The sequence below is a fragment of the Sceloporus undulatus genome, chromosome 7, assembly GCF_019175285.1.
Source record: "Sceloporus undulatus isolate JIND9_A2432 ecotype Alabama chromosome 7, SceUnd_v1.1, whole genome shotgun sequence".
Taxonomy (NCBI): Eukaryota; Metazoa; Chordata; class Lepidosauria; order Squamata; family Phrynosomatidae; genus Sceloporus; species Sceloporus undulatus.
The window spans coordinates 24,705,667-24,723,344 of NC_056528.1; the positions used below are offsets into that span (position 1 = coordinate 24,705,667).

General features: G+C 44.4%; 1 protein-coding gene across 1 annotated transcript in view; it reads left to right on the forward strand.

Moving 5' to 3' along the window:
• Positions 1 to 3,900: 3,900 nt before the first annotated feature.
• Positions 3,901 to 17,678, forward strand: part of LOC121937071 (nuclear receptor ROR-beta-like) — a 37,094-nt gene continuing 23,316 nt past the window's right edge. Inside the window, exons 1-2 of the mRNA XM_042479947.1 lie at positions 3,901 to 5,174; positions 11,643 to 11,719. The gene's annotated coding sequence lies outside the window, so the exon portion shown is untranslated. The remainder of the gene's footprint in view (positions 5,175 to 11,642; positions 11,720 to 17,678) is intronic.

The window sequence follows — 17,678 nt, forward strand, 5'->3', positions numbered from 1 at the left end:
CTGTCATTGGGTGCATCTACATAGCAAAAGTAATGTAGTTTGACTGCCATGGCTCCATGCCAGGGAATACTGGGATTTGTAGTTTATTTAGCCTTCCTTGGGCGCATCTACATAGCAAAAGTAATGTAGTTTGACTGCCATGGCTCCATGCCAGGGAATACTGGGATTTGTAGTTTATTTAGCCTTCCTTGGGCACATCTACATAGCAAAAGTAATGCAGTTTGACACCAGTTTGACTGCAGATTTGGGTCACTTAGATGAAACTTGTAAACAGGCAAAGGATAAGGAACCCTTTGGCCTTTTGCATGTTGTGGTTGCTGTTGTTGTTGTTGTTGTTGTTGTTGTATGCCTTCAAGTCATTTCTAGCTAATGGCAACACTATCATGGGGTTTTCTTGGCAAGGTTTCTTCAGAGGAGGTTTGCCTTTACGTTCCCTTGAAGCTCAGAGAGTGTGACCTCTTGCCCAAAGTCTTTTCCATGGCTGAGCAGGGATTCGAACCCTGATCCCCAGAGTTGCAATCCAACACTCAAAACTACTACGCTACTCTGGCTCAACAAAATGTCAGTTTTATTCAAGGAGAGGAAAATATTGCCCTGTAAAGTCCATTTTTTATTTTATACGTTGGACTTATTGAATCCCAAAATGGGATTTATTGGATTTATTGAATCCCAAAATGGTATTTATTGGGTTTATTGTATCCTATTATTATTATTATTATTATTATTATTATTATTATTATTATTATTATTTCTCGCCTCTCCCAATGGATCGAAATGAGATCCGAAGTGGCAGAAGTAGACAAAATGGCCACTTAAGCGAGAAAGCCAGGCGTTCACAAATTGCCTTTTTTCCCTCTCTCTTTCTTTCTCTCTCTCACACATTATTTCTTCCATTTTTCCTCAAAAAGTCCTCAAAAACTGTTGTTGTTGTTGTTCTTTGGTGGGTTTTGATTTTCTTGAGGGAAAGTCACTCTTGAGGTCAGGTTCTTCTTCTTAGGATGCTTTGTCTGAGGGGAAAATATTGAAATAATCATAAAAATAACAGCTATGAAGTCAGATTTTGAGGTCAGGTCCTTCTTTGGCCGCTTTGTCTGAGGGGAAAATATTGAAATAAAATACAAAAGCCCGCTTCTTTTGCCTTCTTCACATTGTCCATTGAGGTAACACAAACCAGGCCTGCAAAGGGACTTTAAAAATGGCGAGAAGGAAGGAATAATGTAGATAATTCGAGTTATTTGAGGAAGCGGCCTTGTCTCTGAACCAAAATAGATATTTCCTTTTTTCCCCCTCAGTATCTCTAATTTTTCCCTTTTTTCCCCTCAGCTTCTCCGTCTCTAATTGTCCGCACTTGCCGCAGATGGCCATTGATGGAGGCTGGTTGCCGTGGCAATGGATGAATAGGCCTAGATTTCGTACCACGAAAAAGGAAAAGGCCAAAGCGATGACAACAACAACAATAACACACACACACATATATATGAATGATTTCCCCTTCCATACTCATCTTCTTCCCTCTTATTGTCCCCAAAATTAAGCAGTTTGCAACCAAAATAATGGCGTCAGGCAGGGGGTCAGCGTGAGGAGAAGAAGAAGAAAGCCAAATTTGTGGGTTTTATTTTGTGCAAAAGAGCCACAGAACATTGTGCCGCCATTGTGCCACACACGGCCAATGTTGTGGTTGTGTGGACTTGTTGTCGCGTCCCTTTCTTTGCCGTTATTTTGGGAGGAAGGGACCGTCGTCCTTTGAGGGAGAAATGTGTGTCAAGGCGAACCATGGGCCTTCATGAAGGCAAAGGGACGCCCTTTTGTGTGTGTTTGTGTTTTAAACTTCCATGTTCAATAGCAGTCTATCTCTCTAGGTGACACATACAACCGCTGTGTTGTTGTTATCGTTGTCGTGTGCCTTCAAGTCGCTTCTGACTTATGGCGACGCAAGGCAAACCTATTGTGGGGTTGTTGTTTTTTTGGCAAAATTTGTTCAGAGAAGGTTTGCCCTTGCCTTCCCCTGAGGCTGAGAGAGTGTGACTTGCCCAGAGCCCTACTGTGCTGTTGTTGTTGTCGTTGTTGTTGTGTACCTTCAAGTCGTTTCCTACTTATGGCAACTCTAAAGTAAACCTATCATGGTCATGTTTTATTCAGAGGAGGTTTGCCATTGCCATTGTCTGAGGCTGAGAGAGTGTGACTTGCCCAAAGTCATCCAGTAGGTTTCCATGGCTGAGCTAGCTAACTTGTTTTACTTAATTAATCCATACTTCTAAACCCACCACAGTCTGAGAAGCAACCATGTGTGTCCCCATTTTCATCTATAAAATGTTGGAGAATATCCATCTGGGTTTCTTTCTTTGACATTTTTGGAAATCCATACAGACTCCAGAGAATCCTGGTGCAAAAAATACACACAAATGGATCCATTGCAGTGGCCCTTCCCTATAGCCTGAATATTCAATATATTCTATTGATTAATAGGTTATGCAGTCCTTCCTCCTACACATTTCTTCCTCTCAGGGCTTCAGACAGTTTATTCCCCCATAAACCTTTCCCCGTACATGTATCTCTCTGCCCTTTTAATCCATTTTTTATTTCATCCAAAATGGCCACCGGGGAATTGAAGTCATTGTTGGGGGGCTGCAACAAGATGGCCGCCGTAAAGGCCTCCCACTTGCTTGCAAGATGGTTGTTGTTGTTTTCTCCCTCCTAATTCTGTTTTTCTCTCCCGAGACTCTCGGTGCTGCTGTATTGTATCCTCACGAAAAAAGAGCAGGTTCCAAAGCTTTCGTTGGCAAAAATAATAATGCACATGGCGCATTATGTATCTTCGTTATCGGCTTGGAAGCTCCGGAAACGCTATGCCATGGAGCCCACCCCGAAATCACTTCGGAGATCAACTGTCAGCCCTGATCTATCATTGCTGGCCTCCTCCTCAGTCTTTCCCCCTCAATGGACTGATCACTTCTGACTAGCCATGGCTCCGGGAAAGAGGTCCTTTCCGCCTGCGCCTGACGCAGCTCTAAAAAGCAGCGGGGGCACCATGGCTGTGCCATGCGACGGGGGGGCTAATGCATCCTGACAAGGGTGCGCGGCGTCAGCCGATCCGTTTCCTCCGCGGCCGCCATTTCCCGCACCACAGGTTGAGCACGCACATTTCATAGAATCGTAGAATCATAGAGTTGGAAGAGACCACAAGGGCCATCCAGTCCAACCCCATTCTGCCATGCAGGAACTCTCAATCAAAGCATCCCCATTGACAGATGGTCATCCAGCCTCTCTTTAAAGACCTCCAAGGAAGGAGACTCCACTACACTCCGAGGAAGGAGTGTGTTCCACTGTTGAACAGCCCTGACTGTCAGGCAGTTCCTCCTAATGTTGAGGTGGAAACTCTTTTCCTGCAGTTGGCCTCCATTATTCCATGTCCTATTCTCTGGAGCAGCAGAAAACAAGCTTGCTCCCTTCAAGTAACATTTGCCCAAACTAGTTCCAAAATTCAAAGGGAAAATGTCCATCCATGGGCATAGGAAGGGTTTCTAGAACTCAGGGCCTGGCCCGGAGTGCCCAGTTTTTCCAAATCCTCTCTGGGCAGAAGAGGAGAAAATGCTCCAGAGGAAAATCATGATGTTGTCATGTGCCTTCAACTGATTTCTGACTTATGGTGACCCCACTGTAGCATTTTCTATGCAGGATTTGTTCAGAGGGGGTTTGCCATGGCCATCCTGTGAGGCTGAGAGAAAGTGACTTGCCTACAGTATCCCAATGGGTTTCATGGCCGAGCTGGGAATTGAACCCTGTCCTCCAGAGTCATCACACTCTCTCAGCCACAGAGGATGGCCATGGTAACCCCAGTCTGAGGAAATTTGCCAAGAAGACCCCATGATAGGTTTGTCTTAGGGCTGCCAGAAATCAGAAGTGACTTGAAGGCCCATAACAACAGCTACATTTGCACAATTGCACACTCACCAAAACCATCTCTCTTTTCTTAACACACACAGAGAGGGGGATTGCCATCATCATACTCATCACCATCATCATGTTTATTATTATTATGTTTATTATGTTTATAAACACAAACTCAAGAGACTCAAGGCGTCTTACAAATCTAAAACCTTCCAAGTTAAAACACTATAAAGATGCAAAATACTTTCCCAACCAAGCCTTTCACAACCAAGCTTAAGGCCACAAAGGGACTCATGTTAAAAACATGTTGGGATGAAATAATTCATGAAAATAACCGAAAAGCTCTTTCATGCAATTTACACATTTTTGCCCCAATGACGGCATGAATATTTCAGATACGAAGGGGGCATTAAAGTTGCATGGTTGCACCACAACACACAAGGTGTGCTCCATTAAGAGGACATTAATTGAATCCGTGTGGGAAAAATCCTCGAAAGGGAAAGTATGGTTGCGTATTTGTGTGTGTTTGCATGCTTGCTTGTGGCATACAGAACTTGTGAACCTGTGCTCCAAATAACAAAGTACAACCTGGATTTATATGAGGATAGGAGAGAGTTTGGCTGAAGTTCATTTATATCCTTTATAAAATAAGAATTTATCAACATTCAGACATTTCTTCACATTTGGTGTGGATAGGATTTGAAATTCACAATTCCAGTGTGAAATGATTCAAAATCAACATATTTGGTCTTTTTTTTAAAAAGCCCATCTTTGGAAAAGTCTGGCATTGAATCTGAGTGTATGCATCCATTTTGGTACCACCTTGGGATTGCCACCTTTTTTCTTCTCAAATGCTCTTCATCTTTGAAACTTACATTGAACTTCAAACAATCCAAAATGTAAGACAAACCTAAACAGACAGATTTATACTCTCTTAAAGGTCTAACTTTGAATCCTTGCACATTCATCCATTCGTGGTACCACCTTTTTGGCTGTCAACTTTTTCTTGCCAGACACTCATCATCTTTGACACTTAGATGGCAGGCAGGTCCTACACAATTCTTTTCCACCTAACTGGACCTATGCTTCTTCCTATCAATTACATGAAAAGGAGATAGAAAGATAGAGAGGAGAGATGGAATTTTGTGTTTTTATATGTGTATTTTCTTTTCTTTTGTCCAGGCTTATGCTTATAAACAAAAACCAGTGTGGCATCGTAGTCTGAACATTGAACTACCAGGAGACTAGGGTTCGAATCACTCACTTGGCCATGGAAACCTACCTTGGTGAGTCACACTCTCTCAGCCTCAGAGAAATATGTTATTAGTAGGAATTTTTTATTGTGTTTTTGGAATTCAGCACCCCAAAACACACTAAAAACAGCTACAGCATTGAGGAAAATGTGTTTTTTTCATTGCAGGCTTGTATCATGTTGTGTTGTGTCTTATATGTGATGATTTCAACCTGTTTTTTTGTACAGCTCAGCGTCATGCTATGATTCATGTTCCTCATGTCATAATAAGCCCTAGATTTCTTTTCCGGTTTGCTCCAATGCTGTTTGCCCTGGTTTTGTATTCATCTTTTCCTTCCCTTTGGTTTGTAATACGTTTGCATTTCCACACCATAGAAACTTGCAGAAGGCGTTAGAAAGCAATGTATGACCTCCTTTAAAATTGATTAACCATCAAAAGGAAGAAAAGATGAAAAAGAGGAAAGAGGAGGAGGAAAAAGAAGAGGAGGAGGAGGAAGAAGAACAAGAGGAAAAAGGAAAAAAGAAGAAGTGAAAGGAGGAGGAAAAGGAAGATAAAAGGAAGAAGAGGAGGAGGAAGATGGAGGAAGAAGAAGAAGGAAAGAGGAGGAAAAAAGAGGGAAAGGAGGAAGGAGGAGGAGGAGGAAGAAGAAGAAGGAAAAGGAACAAGGAGAAGAAGAAGGAGGAAAGAGGAGGAAGAAAAGGAAGATGAAAAGGAGGAAGAAGAAGAGGAAGTGAAAAGATAAGGGAAAAGAGGAGGAGAATGAGGAGGACCAAAGAAGGAGAAGAAAGAAGAAGAAAAGCAGAGGAAAAGGAGGAAAGAGAAGGAAGGAGAAAGTAGAATAGGAGGAGGAAGAAGGAGGAGGAGCAGGAGGAGGAAAAGGATGAAGAAGAAGATGACAGAAGAAGAGAATTAGAAGGGCACCCCAGGGGCCCTCAAATCCAACCCTTCACTCAATGGAGGCTCTCCATCTAAAGCATGCCCAGTAGGGAGCCATCTAGCCTCTTTTGGAAGGCCTCCAGGCCTTACCATCACTTTAGGCCATTGGTCCTATTGCCGAACCTCTCTTACCCTCAAGAAGTACCTTATAATCTTCCATCAAAACCTATCCTCCTGTCACTTCAGACCATTCGACTTTGTCCTGCCCTCTGGGGTGGCAGAGAACAAACCTAGACATAACCACAACCACCCCGCTCTCTGTGACCACCCTAGAGATATGTGACCCATTGCTCCTCCTTTTGCAGAGAACCCATGTTTCCCGCCATGTTCCTCATTCCCTCCTCGTCTTCATGAGACGAAGGAGGAAAAGAAGAGCGAAGGGTAGCGTTGGGGGTGGCATGCTTCCTTCTAGGAAGGTGGAGGAAAGGAAGGAAAAAGTAATTTCCCCCTCCTCCCACCCCCACCCCCCTTTCTTACACTGGAAAGCTCTTTGCTAGCGTCTCAGAGCCTAATGGAAAAGTCGTGTTGGATTAGCCCAGTCGCGATGAAGACCCATCTGCCCGGGTCCCACAGACGCTTAGGGCCTGGCCCCAGGGAAAGCATGAGAGTGGGCATCCATGTGGAATGGCAGATGTGGGCCAGTGTGCCAGCGCACAGCGAAACCCATGTTGCAGGAAGAAGAAGGGGGCCCGATCCAGCCAACATGGGCAAAAGCTCTTAAGAAAGAGGGAACGAGAAAGACAGAAAGAGATGGATAGATTCCTCCAATACAAAATTAAAACTACAGTCTTTCCATAGCCACTGATTCTTTTATCCACAGATTCAAACGTCTTCAGCTTGAAAATACTCCACACTCACACACACCCCAGTTCCAAAAAGGAAACCTTGATTTTGCTATTTTATATAAGGGACACCATTTTACTATGAACCAGCGTGGCACTGTGGTTTGAGTGTTGGACTCTGGAGACCAGGGCTCGATTCCTCGCTCAGCCATGAAGCCCATTGGGCAAGTCATACCTTCTCAGCCTCAGGGGAAGGCCATTGCAAACCTCCTCTGAACAAATCATGCCAACAAAACTCCATGATAAAGTCACCTTAAGACTTGAAGGCACACAACAGCAACAAATTTTACTAAGCCATTGTATTAAATGGGACTTGAACATCCATGGAGTTTGGTATCCACAAGGGGGGCCTGGAACCAAACCCCAGCAGATACCAAGAACCCATTATACCCATTTGTTGAAGGGCAGTGCAAATTGTAAAACTGAAGATAAAGTAATGCAGTGTCCATCCTCCACTGTATCCTCTTCCCGCTGCGACATGACGGAGATGAAAATGAGGACGGCCATGTGCATTTCTGTTTCCATAGCAAAGTTCCTTACACAAACATCCACCGACTGTGTGCACCGACATGTTGCCAAAGGCATTTCTCCACCAGCTGTGGATTGATCCTGTAAAACCTTGTCCTCTATGTGTGTGTGGCTGTATCCACAAACCAGAGTTTCCTATGAAATAAAAGATAACGTAGCAGACCAGATTTGGCAGAGCAACCCATAGGATTGTGTTGCCTGCGGCCGGGCCTCCTTCGAACACCCTGAGTCTCACTGTTTGGGAACTGGAAATCTGCCTACAAGGGTTGCATTTTGGCCTGTAACAGCATTGTGCTGGAGATTAACTAAGGATTGTTGCTTTTGTGTGCCATAAAGTTGGTTTTGATTTAAAGCAACCATAGAAGTGAGAGACTCCAGGAGATGTGGTTGGTGATTGATTGATGGGATTTATACTCCCAAAATGGAGTTCAAGGCAGCTTAACAGCCTGCTCAGGTCTTGCAAACTCAGGGCAGTCATTCCTTTTCTTATCATCCTTGCAATGGGTGGTAAACAAAATGGCTGCATTCACTGTAGCAACTGAGAGTGTAGCCCTACCCCATGTGGTCTCAGTTATGGAGAAGCCAAGTTATGCTAAGCAACAGGAAATGTGGACGGAAAGTAGGCCAAAGCCCAGAGGGATCTGTAGCATTGAAGCTGGAGCGTTTACATGTACTTGGCAAGGTTCAGTGCCACCACCAAACTGCCTGAATGTTGAGGTTTGAACATGACGACCGATCCATCAGCCACATCCAAAGATGGCTAAGAAAGACTGTTCTTGAGATAAATTGCAGTAAATTCAAGCTGGACATTGGTTGCCTATTTTCCTACCCTCTTCTCACTTTGCCACTTGCTGAGGCTTCTGTGGTCTTGCAGAAAATTTGTGCAAACTTATGGAGGATAAAGGGACAACTGCAGAGGGTATGCAAAGCCATTTTGGCACGGATTTTAAAAAAAAAATCTGTGTCTCTATATATCCTGAAACAACTTTGTGCAAGGACTGAGGATACCCCCCCAACCATTTGATTTGGCAAGGACAGCTCTGATTGATCCTCTGCTGTCCCACTTTCTCATTTGCTTTTAAAATGTCCTGGTTCTTCTCTCCTCTTCTCCCTTTGTTTTCAGCTCACTTTAGTTGCTGCAAACTGAGTTCAAAGTGCAAAAGTACAGTAGTTTATGAACTCAGCAGGGAAAATAGGAGAGGAAGGGCAGAATCTTACTCTTCCCACTTGGCTCAGGCAGAAGCAAACCGCTGCAGCATCTCCTAGCTTATGTGTTCTTCCTCATTCCTAACTTTTGCCTTCTTGCCCACATTGTTTTCTTTCTTGAAATGCTGGAGGGTATGCTTTCTGATGCTGCAATGTGCACAAAGTTTGTTTTGTGCACAAAATTATTACAAAGGTGCTACAAGATCCCTTTGCAGACGGTTGTTAATCTTGTTTGCTGACCTTTTTTTTTAATTTAAAAAAAGAAATCCCTTGGCTCTCTGATTTAATTGACCTGCCTCTGCAATTTTATATCTTTACTTTCTGTTTTAATTGCCTGTTAGATTTTATTGCTGAGGTGTTGTTGCTTTTTAAATTGCTTGTTTAAATGTGTCATTTGATCATTTTTGATGCTGTAAGTTATCCAGAGCAGCTTTGTTACAGAGAGGGACAGGAATAAGGTAAGTAAATAAGCCTGACAGACAGCAAGGTCTAGTGGTCTGAGCATTGATCTACGGAGACCAGGGTTTGAGTCCCAGCTTGGCCATGGAAACCCCCTGGGATACCATAGGCAAGTCACACTCTCTCAGCCTCAGGGGAAAGCGGTGGCAAACCTCTCCTTAGCAAATCTTATGAAGAAAACCCATGATAGGGTCACCATAAGAAATGACTTGGAGGCACACAACACATACACACAAGTAAAATGAAGAAATCCTGAGAGACAATACCACGTAGTGGTTTGAGTGTTTGACAACTCCTCCAGGAGACCAGGATTCGAACCCCTGCTCAGCCTTTTGACCCTGGGAAGGCCACACTCTCTCAGCCTCAGAGGAATGCAATGGTGGCAAACCTCATCTGAATAAATCTGGCCAAGAAAACCCTGCTAAAAGTTGGAATCAACTTGCAGACACATAACTACAAACCTCTAAAATCAGTTCAGCACATTGGACAGCTCCTTTTAAAATCTGGAATAAAACCAAAGGGAGATTTGCCTCATCCCTGGCCTGGAAGGCATTAGCTGCTCTCTGCCACTAGGAAAGGTACTATAGCCCAGTGGGTAGAGCAGATATCTTGTCCTGAAAAGGCTGATAAGCCCCTGAGGATGTTCCCAGTTTTAACTGGCATCAGTTTTACTTTGTTTTTTTCCTTTCTCAGCCCTGTTTTATCCATGCACAACTCTGGCTGATGTGATGGGGAGAGACAAAAAGGAATGCAAAATGGTAGATAGCCAAGTCTAAAATTATAAATGAATGATTCCCAAACTTTGGTACTTCGAATATTTTGGATTTCAGCTCCCAGAAGCTCCAGTCTGGGAACCACAGTGCTAAAGGAACAGAAGTACAGCAGCCATTTTCTCACTGTTATTGTTGTGTGCCTCCAAGTCATTTCTGACTTATAGCAACCCTAAGGTGACCCTATCATAGGGTTTTCTTGGCAGGTTTCTTCAGAGGGGGTTTGCCATTGGGTTTTTATGCTTGAGCGGGATACTGAACCCTGATCTCCAGAGTAATAGCCCAACAGTCAAACCCATTTCCACTTCCTAAAGCAGCTTGGGAATAGGTTCTCCTGTTTTTGGTCTCAATTTTCCATCTTTGCTGAGCATCCTCTCCTGCCTTGTGGTTTATTTTGGGTGGGAAGAGACTCTGTCCAGGCATCAGAAGTTAGGAAAGAAAGAAGTGCCAAGTTTCACAAGCTGCTTAACAGGCAACCGTTCAATTTTGCTGACCCACTAACCCAGAAACAGCGATCCCGAAACTCAATGGGGTCAGCTTGGAGCACGTGATGCCTTGCGGAGAGCAAGGATTGGGCCTGGCTGGTTGTGCAACCTTCCCTGGCTTGTTGGGGTCTCTGTGTGTGTGTCTGTGTGTCTTTGTATGTGTGCACTGAGAGATGGGAAGATAGATGAACCAGTTAAGTAACTGCATGTGTAATCACCCATCTCTCTGATTCTTCTTGGCCTTTCTGAATTCAGAGTGACATATTTCTCTGCAGCAAGTGACTTTCCAGAATTGCAATCATGTTTGGACTGAAAGATGGATGAAAGGAAGGAAGGAAGGAAGGGGGAAGGAAAAGGGGGAAGGAAGTCAGGCAGGCTTGGAGGGAAGGAGGGAAGAAGGAAAGGAAAGGAAATTAAAGGAGGAAGGCAGGCAGGTAGACAGGCTTGGAGGGAAAGAGGGAAGGAAAGGAAAGAGGAAGGGGAGAGGAATGAAAGAAAAAACGAACAAAGGGAGGGAGGGAGGAAGGAAGGAAGGAACAAACCTAGGCCTAATTTGCAGCTTGACACTAGCTCAGTGCTCTGAGGTTAAGGAATTGTAGTTTTGTGAAATATTTAGCCTTCTCTGTCAGAGTGCCTCTCCAAACTACAAATCCCAGAATCCCACAGGATGGAGCCAGGAGAGTTAAAGGTGATTTTGTTTGCTGAGGAATCTGTCGTAATGGGATGGTGTCTCAGAGCATGCCCAGAGTGCCTTTTCTGTATACTTGGAGCAAAGCGTGGTGACACATTTTTCTTGGCGTCTCCAAAACATACAGCCTGTGGTTATTTGCCTTGCATTCTCCAAAGCTGCGAATGGCCTTGAATATCCTGTAGATGGGAAATCCAAATATTGTCCCATGGAAAAATCAGAATCCAAATTAAAACAGAGCAAATATCTCTCCCATCCCACTTATACTCTAATTTCCCCCCCTTTTCTTTTTTTAAACGATGCAGCCACAGTTAAGGTAAATTTTAAGGTCATGTTTTATTGGTATTGAACATTGCACTCGGAGCCCATAAAAGCCAGAATTATATGCAGGTTTTACAAGGAGAAGCAAAATGCAGACATCCTTCAAAATCCTACTTTTGCAACCAAGCAGGGAGAATGAGTGAGCGAGCAAATGAAATCCAGAGTTTGTACTATGAAAGGTCAGGATTGTATGTAAGAAAGTGTACAAGGCTGCTTAGAAATAAGAAATAAAATAATAGTTGCAGCCACTCACTTTCTAACTTCAGGGACTCCTTCTGATCTACGAAAAGAGCATCTGGATCAATCAAACCATGCCTCTCAGAAGCAAATGAGAAGAAAATATGTGAGTGGATGTATCCCCTTCCCCTCTACTGCTGTTCAAAGGTAAACTGCTCTTGCATAGGGAGGTTTTAGTGAACAAACATGACACACAGCAAAACAACAACAACTCTTTAAAGGGGGCATTGCTGGCTGGCTGGCACTGAATATTCTGCAAATGGGGCATTGCTAATTGGCTGGAATGGAGAACCCTGGAAGAGGGCATTGCTAATTGGCTGGCAGCAGTCTAAAATCCCTTTCATTGCATCATTGCTGGAGCCCTGGTTAAGATGGCATCCTTTGTCATCTTCTTTGGCCAACTTTTATTTGCTGGCATATTTTATTTACTTATATCTTGCTCCTCCAGCCATAGGCCTGGTACTTAGTGATTGGAAAGCGGGGAGGAAGCGTCCATTTGGCTTTCAAGGCCCAGCTCAGCAGGTGAGCAGCAAGCGGAGGGTTTGGCTATATCTGCCGCTGCTAAGCCTTGGTGTGCTGTCTTTCCAGCGGTCTGGCCAAGGGGCTTACCAGGCCTAGGATAGCTCTCCCGGGAAGCTTCAATTAGAAAAGCTCAGTGGAGCAGTGTGCTAAGACACCGTCCCTTTCACCCTTCCCAAAGAGGGATTAACCTGGACTAAGGTCATCTAAGAAGCGGGTGCGAATGCAGTGGATGGGGAGGAAAATGTCAGCGTTTCACTGCTGTCGGTGGTGGGCTTTTATGGTGACCTTCTCATTGGGTTTCCTTGGCAGGATTACCCCTGCCAACATTTCACAGGGACACACATGGCCAAGCAATCTCTGACTGCTGTCAAGATGGCAAATAAGGAAGAACTGACAAGTTAGGAGAGGCTGAAGCAGTTTGCTTTTGCCTAAGCCTCCTGGGAAGGGCAAGATTCTTCCCTTGCCTCTCTTTACTTTGCAAGTGAGTTAACTGAGTGAAAACCACTTTTGCATTCTGAGCTTAGCGGAAGTAAACTGGGGAGAAGGGGGTAATGTGGGAAAAAGTGAAAGAAACCAGGACATTTTAAAAGCAGCTGGAAAAATGAGATGCCCGGTGATTAATCCCAACTGCCCCTACCAGTTGGGGATGGACAAAGGGCATGCAGATGCAAGATTCATTCAGAGCTTTGCCACTGCCTTGCTCAAAGGCTGAGAGAGTGTGACTTGCCCCAGTTCACCCAGTTGGGAGAGAGATGGTTTTTGTGGGTGTGCTCCGCAAGTTCCTTTCCCTCTCTGTTGGGTATAGCCCAGTAACTGCTTTGCACCTGATGAACCAGTGCCACTTTTATATTGTATGGTGTTGGTTGTTGTTGTTGTTGTTGTTGTTGTTTTAAATATACCCAAACTATTTTTGGTCCCTGGTATTAGCAGCTCAGCGGGATTATGTCCTCATAATGCCCAGGTCAGCCTCTCTGTTCAGAACATGCAGGTAAGAACGTCGCAAACATACAAATGGACAGAAAGGAGACGAAAGGAGGGGTTTAATACTCTGGTAATTGTAAACCTTTGGAAGGGAATTATAAGTCCATTCTCTTTCTTTCCCCAAACCTTATAAATGTGATTTATTTTTCCACACTGATTTGTCATTTCTGATATATGGCAACACTGAGGTGGACCTATCATGGGGTTTTCTTGGCAATATTTATTCAGAGGAGGTTTGCCATTGCCTTCTACTGAGTCTGAAAGCATGTGACTCACCCAAGATCCTCCAGTGGGCTTTCATGGCCAAGCCAAGATTCGAACCCTGATCTCCAGAGTCATATTCCAACGTTCAAACCACTACACACACTGGCTCACAACAACTGTGCACAAAACTAAAAAGTTATTTTTTAAAAAGCTGCCAAAGTTGGCTTTGGGTTAGTAGCTTCTTTCTTAGACTCAGTGCACCTCACCTGTAAAATGGGACTATTTGTTGGTTGCCTTTATAGTCTTCATTTTTATGCTCATCTGTAATAACTGAGAGGTAGATTGGGATCTTAATACACGCCCAAAGTTACTTTGGGGGGACATTGTAATCCAGAAAAAAGTACCATTACCTAGCTCTTCCCCTCCTCCCAACCTGCTCCTTTTCATTTTGCTCAAGAGAAGAAGTGATAGCCTTGTTTAGATAGCGGAGAAAGCCATGTAAGGCAGAGATGGCGAATTACGTAAACGCCTAATAGGCTTATAAACACAAGCTGGTGTTTGCATTCTTATTACTGTCCTCCGTTGCTGTTGCTTTGGCTCCAGAACCAGGGCAGGATGAGAAAGTACATCGTAAAAGTCTTATTTTAAAGCTTTCCACAGGGACAGCAAATAGTGTTAATTTTCTTTTTTCCAATTGGAGTGAGCAGCTGTTGCAAAAGAGGCTTCTCTGCTGGACCAAAACAACACCTTTTATGAGATTTCATTTAGGGTACACCTGCCCACCTGACCAGATGTTTCCCAGAGTTATCTATGTATTTCTTTTGCTGCTATCCTATACCTTTGCTGATAAAGTTGGTTTTTCCCCCCTTATAAGCCTTTGACCCCAACTCACAGCAAACCTACTTGGGATTTTTGGGTCAAGATTTATTCAGGGGAGGATTGACATTGCCTTCCTTTAAGGCTAAGAAGAGTGTGAAATGTCCCAGGTTCACCCAGTGCAGGTCCTCCTTTTCCAGGACATGTCCTCCATTCCAACCATCTGTCCAGGAGGAATGTCTAGGACTAGGAGTAGAGGAGAACAGAGTTCGAATCCCTTCTCACGCCTTGGTTTTGGTGCAATCTATGGCTAGAAGAAAACCAATTTTTCCACCTGCAATGGATTCTTATGATCTTCCTAATTCTAAGTACTGTACTGTATTTGGTAGAGAGCCAGAATGGTGTAGAGGTTTGAGTGTTGGACTACAACTCTGGAGACCAGGGTTCAAATCCCAGCTGGGTCATAAGTCAGAAATTACTTGAAGGCACACAGCTCGGGCATATAAACTCACTGGGTGATCTTGGCAAGTCACACTCTCTCAGCCTCATAGGATGGCCATGGCAAACCCTCTCTGAAGAACCCTGCCAAGAAAACCCCATGATAGGGTTGCCGTTGAAAATACCCAACAACATATTTGGCGGTTTTTGTCTTGAGTGGGCAAGACCCATTAGCTTTACAAAAGAGGAACAGAGATGAAAACAGCAAGGAATCATTGCTTTGTTTTACAATACAGGTCCAACACAATTTCCTGCATTTTTAAAGAACTCTCTCCAGGGGATATTGTTTAAGGAATATCATAATGAGAGCCTGTATTCAAATAAATATTTATTACTTAACACCACTGGTCCTAAGCCAGCCTACACAATGTGTACGTGTGACAGAGGCAATTTCACCCCCCATTTCTGCTATATATAGGCACCCTCCCTACCCACCGAGCTGCTAAGCGGAGTAGGAGGGTGGAATTCAAAGTTGAAAGAAGATTAAGGAATACATCGCTGAGGACAGGATTAAAAGGTTGGAGGACAGCCAGAGAGGCAGTAATTCCCTGAGCTGTGTGCTTGGCAAAGGGGAAAGGGAAGAGCGGAGAGGAGGGAATAACTACATATCATACATACATACATGTTGTTGTTGTTGTTGTTGTTGTTGTTGTTGTTGTGTGCCTTCAAGTTGTTTCTGATTTATGGTGACCCTAAGGCGAACTTACCATGGGGTTTTCTTGGCAGGATTTGTTTGCCTTCCCCTGAGGCTGATAATGTGTGACTTGCTGAAAGTCAAGCTGACAAAGTCTAGGGGCAACCACCAAAGAGTCCCTGCTTTGCATTGCCATTATATTTGTGAAAATGGTAGGGTTCAAAGCCTAAATGTTCCTTTCCTTTTCTTAAATTTCTCAGGGTCAACTTGCAAACCAATTCCAACTTTCAACCGGATCCTCACACTAGCCTCTTTTTGCAGCTGTTTTCACAAGCCCGGCTCTCTATCGTGAAAATTAAGCTGCCTGTTCTACTTTTCTTTCAGACAAGCCCCCTGAACCATTAAACTTCATTCTTCACATCCTGTAATAGAGAAACAACTCCCTTCCCTGCCATGTACCAAGCAGATGTGGATCTGACGGACAGATGTCAGCGTATCATCCTTACCCAAACCTGATCTCTGTTCTGTCTGGCTTTCTTTCCCCCCACTACTTTCCCCCACTGGCTTTTTTGCAATGAATGCAGCATCTGCCATAGAAAGTGCTATCTCGGTGCTCTTAACCGCGATTATGCTCAAAGTAGGTTAGTGGGCCAGGATGCTAGGAAACCATCGGCGGATCTATTGTCCCAGTCTTTATTTTCACTCCTGCAGGGCTCAGCCAGGACTTGTTATCCACCTCTTTTTCCCCATCTCACCCCCCTGCTGGCTTTGCTTTCCGCTCCAGGGCCCACCACCTCCTTCGCCTTTCGAATCCGTGGCCTGCGTCAACTTGGAAGGTTCTTCTTGTATGAAAAGGACACTGTCCAAGGCACACAGGCGAAGCTTCACACCAGGATGCACCATGCCCTGAAACCTAGGCCTAGGCAAGAAAAAATTGTCCATATTCTGTTTCTTAACCCACAGGGCTGGCCCTACCCTTGGGCACACAGTTGCCAGATTTCAGGGCCTGAGTTATAGCACGATGCCATTATAGTGCAGTAGTTGTGTGCAAACACGATTTGAACTCTGAACTCAGGTTTGCAGCAATGAAGCAAGCAGTGAACGAAGAGGGGGAAAGTGGTAAGAGGGGAGAGAAACCGGGACATTTTAAAAGAAGATGAGAAAGTGGGAGAGCAGAGGATGAATCGAAGCTGCCCTGCTGGATCGGAACAGTTGGAAGGTTTGCAACTCCATGAGGTTAAGAACAATACTAGGGATTGATCATCATTGAGGGGAGTAACAACAACAGCAACAGAAATCGGAATTATCTAGTAGTTCTGAATACAGTGTTGGATTTCTTGGGTTTCTCACTGTGCCATTGGATTCTTAACTAAGCCACATGCGTATGTGGAGTAGATGTGTCAGACCGCATCTCCAGGCCTACCCACGCAAAGAAGTACTTCCCTCTCCCTCAAAGAAGAAGAAGAAGAACAAGAAGGAGTGAATGGGAAAGGAGTGGAAAAGAGGAGGACTCCCTGCCAGCAAACACCCGGGTACTGGAGTCAGCAAAATTTCACCAGACAGCCCCAAACGCCTGGGGCTCCCATTCATCTCCTGCCAGTCACGCACACGACTTGTGCATTTCCAAGGATTTTTATGTGCCTGGAGGGGCTCACCACCCTCCAAACACGCTCACATCCATCCCTTGGATGCCTTCAAGGCACTTGTCCCCCTCCTTGCTGCCTTTCATGCCACGTTTGCAGATTTTACCAACCTCGGCAACGCCTTCAGATTGGACAAAAGAGTATTTTTGGAAGGAAAGGATGATACAGAGTATGTCAGCTAGAGCAGAGAGAGAGCCAGCACAGTGTACTGTAAATGGCTTTGAATCCTGGTTCAACCATGGAAACCCACTGGGTGACCTTGTGCAGGTCACACTCTCTCAGCCCCAGAGGATAGCAAGGGCAAACCCCCTCTGCACAAATCTTGCCAAGAAAACCCTATGATAGGTTTGCCTTCGGATCACTATAAGCTGGAAATGTCTTGAAGGCACACAACAAGAAGATAAAACCTAACATAAGTCACAGTCCTAAGTAATAGAGGGGCACATATTGTGTGTCTCTGTGTGCACTTTTTTGCTGGTTGTATGATCAATGGCTAGCCAAGATAGTGGGAAACATTAACCTTGTCAACTTAGATAGATACAACTACCAAAGTTTTTGTGCTCTCCTCCCACCAATAGGGGGCAGTGTTGAAGTTCAAAAGACATGCCTGAAAAAAAACAGGTAGTTCTCTTCAACAGAGATTGTATTACCCCTACACTAAGCCCAGTCAACCTGCAAGGTGCTAGTCCTCATTGAGGAGCAGCCCCCAATGGAGTTCCACTCTTTGGTTCAATTCCCATCCCTTGTTCAACCTGAGTAGCAAAAAC